Below are 7500 nucleotides of genomic sequence, written 5' to 3' on the forward strand. Positions count from 1 at the left end.
GAACTGAACATTTCGCACGCCAGGACAGTGGTCTCTCCCAGATTTTAAAAGTATCGTCAATCATCAGTGAAAAGACACCTGGAAGTATAATGTAGTAAGTGACAAAACAAGTTAAGGAAAGCAGCTAACTTCCGGTTGCTTTCGTGGCTCTCGTGCGTAAGTTCCCTTTCGAGACGTTTCTGAGCCACGAACAAAGGCCGGAAGTGAGCTGTTCTCCTATTTAAGTTATCTTTGACCCAAACACTTTACTTGTTATATTGTTAAGTATGTTTTCACCACTGTAAACGAACAGTTTACAAACTTGGGAGAGGCTAGTATCCTGGCATGCGGAATTACTTCCCGTTTCCTTGCGTGCGTGATGAAGCTGGGCGACCCCGGCGAAGAAAGAGTCGTGTTACCTATTGAAAACGATAATTTTTTTTCATCTCCTTCCTCCTTTGCTCTTGCCTTAGACATTCAATTTATTTTTCAATACAGGCCCCTTGATTGCGCTCTAAAGAAATCGTTGAGGTCAAAAATAAATTTCGAAGGAAAGAAGTGTTTTTTTTTCGATGATGACTCGGGGGCAATCGGAAAATCCGAGGTCGTACCTACGACCTTCCGATTACTAGTTCGGATGCTCTGCTGCCACTGACTACAGGAGACTCGTTGGGGCAAGAAAAAATGGCAATATGCAAGTTAGGTAAGGATCTAAGAGAACTCTAGACTACACTGCATTCTAATGGTCTTTACCTTTTATCGTTTGACATTTTGCACTTTCTATGAATCCAATCATATGTTCAGGGAACACATTTTGATGAATGGAAAGTCGGATTAAGAGCCATTTGAACGGAAGAGCTGTTTTACCACAACCAACTGGACCTATAAAAGAAAAAAAAAAGAATATTAAAACAAAGAGCCTGGTCGCAGACTACGTTCGTTCGCTTCAGGCTCATTCACTGCGACAGCAATTACGATATTCTAATCTCGAAATTTTTTCACGTATATTATTTATAAGTAATACATGATTTTTCTGGCCACGTTCGATATTTTAATAGGGAGTTTAAGAAATCAAGACGGCTACCATAACGAAAACGTCACCTCAAAATACAAGTTTGAGCAATTTCAAATAAGTCACGCTATTCCATCTTGTTTGTGTTATACAATATGGCGAGTATCCATCAAATGGATTGGTACGCACGGATTTAAAGCAAAGACAGAGAATGAAAGATTCACTGCGGTGTTCCCACGTTGTCGTCAAAACTTAAAAATGGTCATTTCAAGTTGTTGTTTTGACGAGTACGGGAAAGAAGCTTACAAAAATGTACTCAGCACGATCATTTTTCCGCCTTTAACCAATAATATTGCAGCTTTATGGTGTTGTCGTTTCCGTAGCTGTCGTCGTTTCTTAAACTCCCAAAAATTCACGGTTAATGCTATAATGGTAGACGAAAAGGATATTGGACATCTCGTGACAAACACGATGTACATAGATTAGAAGGTCACCAACGTAATATTCCCCTGCACCGTATTCAAGTGTTTCGTATAACACTGATCAGCAGTGTTATAATTCAAAGCACCCATTCCGAATAGCACTGATGTACAGTAGTTAAGTCTAACACCCATTTTAAACCGTTAGCTTTCATTTTGGTGATGCGTATCTATTTAAATATTAGGAAAAGTCGCACTTACTCATCGGCTTGCTTCGATGGTCCAGTGGTTAGCAATGATGCAAAAGGTCGCTTATGGTCCAGGTTCAACCTTCTCGACCTTCATGTTCTTAAAAAATCTTGGACCTTTATAGCGTGCTTTTTCAAATTAAATTGACGAGAAAATTTTTAAGTACAGAGTTAACTTCATGTAACTAAGTGAAAGAGGAAATATCCTTTTCGTCTATCACAAATACCACTCACCAAATTCCACATGGCTATCTCGGCTACGAGGCCTTATGTTCAATTTGAATATTATTTTGTTTAGAAATCTCCCATGAGACTTGTAATACAAAGAAAACAGCACTGTGCCGTGAGATTTGACCATAAAGCCTCGTAGCCATGCCTGAATATTGATATATCGAACTCGGCCTACCATTAGCACTTAGTCAAATCGAGGTTTCACTGTAATATTCCAGCCAAATTGCACGATTACCTATACAAATAATCATTACATCTCGAAGAAGATGATTTTGGGCAAAACTAATCTTTATGTAGGAGTGTTGTGTGAACTTGAAAAACGCTGAGCCGACTTTTTGAAGGATTACATAAACTGCACCGAGTCCTTTTCAGTTTTTGTCCATTCATGCATCTATTTGGCTTAATTGAATTTCTTTTATGTTCTTCATTGAATACACTTACGTGTAAATGCAACGTGAGTGATGTTCTCTTTTCCCCAAATCCACGTTTACTCGTTTTTATAAAATACAGCCAATTAATGAAAGCGTCCCACTGAACTCTCCTCCAAGTAAGATACCCTATACAAAAAATTGCGATGGCCTAACACATACATTATTGGATGAAATAAATGTATTTGAAGCGCAGGTTATAAAAAGAGTAAAGTTATTTATTTATTTATTATTTATTTTTACTATTTAATGTCAACACTTGTCTTGGCAAAGCTCTTCTTCAGCGGAAGATCACTGATAAAGATAACAAAAAAGAGGGCCCAAGATAGATCCCTGGGGAACTCCTGATGAACACTAGACCAGGAAGAGTGCTTACCATCAATGATGACTCTGTGATAACGATCAGACAATTAAACCGTACACCAATTTAAGAAGGAACGGCCAATGCGAAATTAAGGACGGTGCCTGCAATTGTTATTGCGCATACGTTTTGCGCATCTCGAGATACTCGGATTTCCTATGGATGGTGCTTATTATACAGGGATTTTTTGCGCGGCTTAAAACTATGCGGAGAAACAGTTTAAAATCCAATTGAGGCCTTAACTACTGTAAAATTGATGTTAAAATCGTTAAAAACGTTTAGAATCCGAGCTTTCGCCGATCTACGGCATCATCAGGGATTAAGAAAAATATTCCGCGTAGGGCTTATATACAGATGTAAAGTGAAAATGTGAAAAGCGGGAGAATGTGGGTAAAATGCCTAAGATAAATAAGGAGGTATGAATATGAATAAAACGAGTGGTATGATCTAATGACCGAGTGTAAATAAGACATGCTAAGTAATTTCTAGAATAAAAGATCCGCGAATTCGTTGCATTCCTCTCGGGAGTTCATGGTAGTTTGTACTTTCGTATGTAAAACGCTTCGAGCGGTCGTAAATTTGCAGGATCGTTTTCTAGCACAATACTCTTAATTTAGATGCCTTTGTAGACTTTGTTTTGGCACTGAGAGAGGTGTTTCTTCACGGAGGAGTTGTCATTGTTCAGGTGTTCTCTCACACGATCGTGGATAAGCGTATAGTGCTCCCGATGTAATGCTGGTTGCAGTTGTTGCATTTGATTTGGTAAACAGCATTGCGTAATAAGCACAATTTGGTGCCGGAGATAGGGCAATTGGCCCTCGTGCATGTCCGTTCTTTGTTGTTGTGAGAGAGGGCTTGTCTGAGGGTATATGATTTGTGCGCCACCCGAACTGGTATGTCCTCTTTTCGGAAAATGCTTGTGATTCTGTAGTTTAGACGTTCGGAGATATATGGGATCTTCATGTACGACCATTCGGTGTTGAGAGGTCGGGGGTTTTCCTGGTGGTTCTGAGAGTGCTTAGTTTTGTCTATGATGCTTTCGGGATACCCATTGAGACGAAGGACGTCGTCAAAAGTATTTTGTGCTTCCTGGCTATCGTTTTGGTAGAACATTTATCTCGATGCGTTTCCGTTCATTACGAATGAAGTTTATCTTTGATTTTTTCGGTATCGCTGATTGGTGGTGAACGAAAATTGGTTTCTTTTGCTGTTTTCTTGTAAAATTCAAAGGAGCTTTTGCCATCTTTGGAGATGGTTACTTTGAAGTCAAGTAGTGATAGTGAGTGGTCACTTGGTGTAATTTCCGGTTTCTCGCATTTTCAAATTTCAATTTGGGGTGGCAGCATTGTTCATTTGTAGAGTGGAATTGGTCCGCCATATCCTCACAGGTGGTCTGGAAGGTAAATGGTTCATCAACCTCATATCTCTGGTAGGGGCTGAATGGATAAATGTGAAGAGCGGGCATATGCTTTTCGGAGGTCTATGTCCATGAAAACAGGATGGCCAGAATAGCTGAGCTATATGTCGAACCCAGTAGGGAAGGCTTTCTTTCTTGCGGAAAAATTGATCATTAAATGAGAAGCACATGTTATTTAGTGTGACTGTGAGGAGGTCCTTAATGTCTTGTTTGGCGAGGGAAATCTTGGGTTGTGAATTCTGTCGGTGGCGTTGGTAATGGCTTCTTGTATCGGTATTGACGTATACAAGGACACTACATCGAGACTGCATGGGTATAGTAGGGTTTTGTTTGGTGAAATCGCCGGCTTGGATGTATTTGATAAGTTCAAGGCTGTTTTCGAGGTGTGCTGGACGGTCTTTCAGTAAGGGATTGAGGGCGTTGGCGAGCAGCCATGCCAGGCGATGTGTTGGTCCCTTGGGGTTAGATACTATAGGTCGTATTTTAATAGCTGGGCCAGTTGTGTGTGTCTGGAGGAGGTGGTAGAACCGGTGGAGGTCGGTGTTTCAGTCGCTGAAGATCATCCTGACAAAAGAGGGTATCTCGTTCTGTAGGCAAACCTTTTCCAAGTTGAGTTGACCTTGTTCTGGACTGTTTTGGCCGACATGCGGGGTATCTTTTGATAGGCTGGAGTCGTTGAGATGAGCTAGTGCAACTCGTGTGTACGTGTCTTGCTGTACTACGCAGAATTCCGTACCTTTATCGCTGGGGAGGCAGACATAGTTCTCTCTTTGAGTTCTTTGATTAGTTTCTTCTCTGAGTGGCTGATGTTCGACCACTTCCTTTGCGGCTGTAGTTCTTTGAGGTGGTTTGAAGTTTGTGGTGGATCCTTTGGAGCTTTCTTTCGAGTTCGTCTTCAGATTCTGGTTGTAGATGTGTCGGGACTGTGGATAGGTTAAGGAAGTCTGAAGGCTGAAATCTTGATTCTCGAAGTGTTTCCATCGTATTTGATTGGCTAGCCGATAGAATGCTATATTGATGCCCGTGAGCGTGTGTTCGCTTATGCCAGGGGAGAGCCTAAACTTGGGGCCTTTAGAAAGGAGAATGATTTCCTGGGCGTTGAGGTTACTGGTGAGGTCGGTGACCAGATTAGGTTTGCTTGTGGTGGACGTTGTTTGAGGAAACTTGTGAGGTTGTTATTATCGGTTCTGTTCAAGTTGGTAGTTCTATTTCTTTGATCGGACGAGCCAGTTGACTATTATTCTCCGAGGTGTTAGCACTGCTCGGGTTCTTGAGGTTGTCTAGCAGCGTTAGGAATTTTCTGTTGTGCAGATTGCTGGCGGTGTTATACGCTGGGTATCTTTGGGAGCGTATTTGAGATGCCACGTCAGTGTGAAGACTGATTGTTATCCTTTCCTCGGGCCGTCGTTGTTCGTGTAGTTTAATGGCAATGATTCTCCGGAGTGCTCTTGTGCTTTCGTTTAGGACAAACGTCTTGTTGTCTGTTTGGATTTCTCAGTGATGGATTCGACTCCAAAGTCATACTGTATCTGAGGTTTTCGATTGTCTTTTGGAAGATGTTGAGTGTCGAGCATTGGTGAGGAAGAAGAGTCTTTGTTTGCTGGTAGCCAGAGTCTCGCTGTTGCGGAATATTTTCTTAACGAGGACAAATTCGGCTCGGCCCAAGCCTAGTTTCAATAATCGTTGGGTATTGTCCTTCAGTAGCATTTTAAATGAAACAGTTTAAAATTCAATTGAGGCCTTACACTACCAGAAAATTGATGTTAAAATCGTTAAAAACGTTTAGAATCCGAGCTTTCGCCGATCTACGGCATCATCAGGGATAAGAATGAGAGAAAGCTGAACTTAGCAAGTACCCTTGGTATCCAAAAAGAAAATTGGGGGTAACATGCATTTTTCATAGACAATTAAGCTTTAATTTGGAAAAGAACGCCATACATCGCTTTGTATTGCTTTGTACAAAGATTGATGATAAAGTATCTTTGAAAACTGTGTGGCTACCCCCAATTTTCTTCCACTTGTTAAGATAATAGAGTGTTTTCACGTGATGTCACGGCAGCCATGTTGGTGTCCCTAAACAAATGAACGGCGGCCATGATGGTGTCTCCAACTAATCCTCCGGGAATTGAGCTCTGTTATCATGCATGCACGTTTCCATTTGTTTCGGTGGAAAAAACAAGGTTACTGATAACGTGAGTGAAAACACTCCATAGTCTTTAAACAATTTCTAAAGTAGAATGCCATGAGGTGCTCGATCAAACCATTTAGCAAAGTCAAGAAACATAATATTGGTCTGTTGACCCTCGCACGTATCTGGAGAATTTTAAGCAATAAGTTAATAGATTGCTTAAAATTGTTCAGAAAAGTTCGAGGATCATTTCCCTCTTTCGTGTAGAGCCCACACTTCAAATACACGCATTCTTTTCATTAATGGAGTCCTCTCACAGGAACGCATGAGCCCAGCAAATTGACCTGCTCCTAACTTAGTAGATCCAAGAGCATTCCACTGGCAAGGGAGAGGTCATGGGTTCGAATCTCGTATCAGGTGTCTTAAAGCGCTACTACAATTTTTTTATTTTTTATTTTATTAATTTTTTTTTTATTTGCAACACAACAATACAACAATGTACATAAAGAATAAAATCAACAATTATAACGAACGCATACTATACATATATAATATATATATATATATAAACATAACAACAATTAAGACGGGGGGGGGGGGGGTTAGTATCAAACAGAAGAGCAGTTTTCAAGTTTCCATTGCCATTCAATTTTCCTCTGTAGTTCTACAAAGTTTGGCGTCTTAGAAAGTGATTTACAAGTGTATAAATAATATTTCGTGTATAGAAGGAGAATATCTAGTCTGCGTTCTTGGGCGTTCGTCAGTTTGCATTTTTCCTCCTTTATATGGAATAGAATCTGTTCATTCGGGGGAGTAAGTTTTAAGTTGCTCAGATTATTGAACAATTTCACAATATCGTTGTAAAATGAGGACGTAGTAGAACAGTCCAAAATGTATGAAGTATAGAGTCATGACTTGAGCATAGAGAGCATTGATCATCGACTGTAATTTTAAAGCTTTTCAGTTCGCGCTTAGTAACAGTTATCCTATGCAGGAGCTTAAATAAGAATTGCCTTAGTTTATTATCTTTAGTTATTTATATATCTTTTAAAAGTTAGCTTTCCAGGAAACAAACGAATCAGGGAAGAGTTGTTCCCAAGCTTTCACACCAGTAGGCACAATGATACAGTTTTCATTAAAAAGTTTGTAATAATGTTTGCACATCATTTTGGCCAAGGAGAGCGAAGGGTTTTTAGTTAACTGAAGTATATCCTCCATTTTGAAGAGATCATCAGGCGTAATTTGCGTTTTATATGCACTACATTTAATCTCGCTGG

Source organism: Montipora capricornis, chromosome 7 (assembly GCF_036669925.1).
Source record: "Montipora capricornis isolate CH-2021 chromosome 7, ASM3666992v2, whole genome shotgun sequence".
Taxonomy (NCBI): domain Eukaryota; kingdom Metazoa; phylum Cnidaria; class Anthozoa; order Scleractinia; family Acroporidae; genus Montipora; species Montipora capricornis.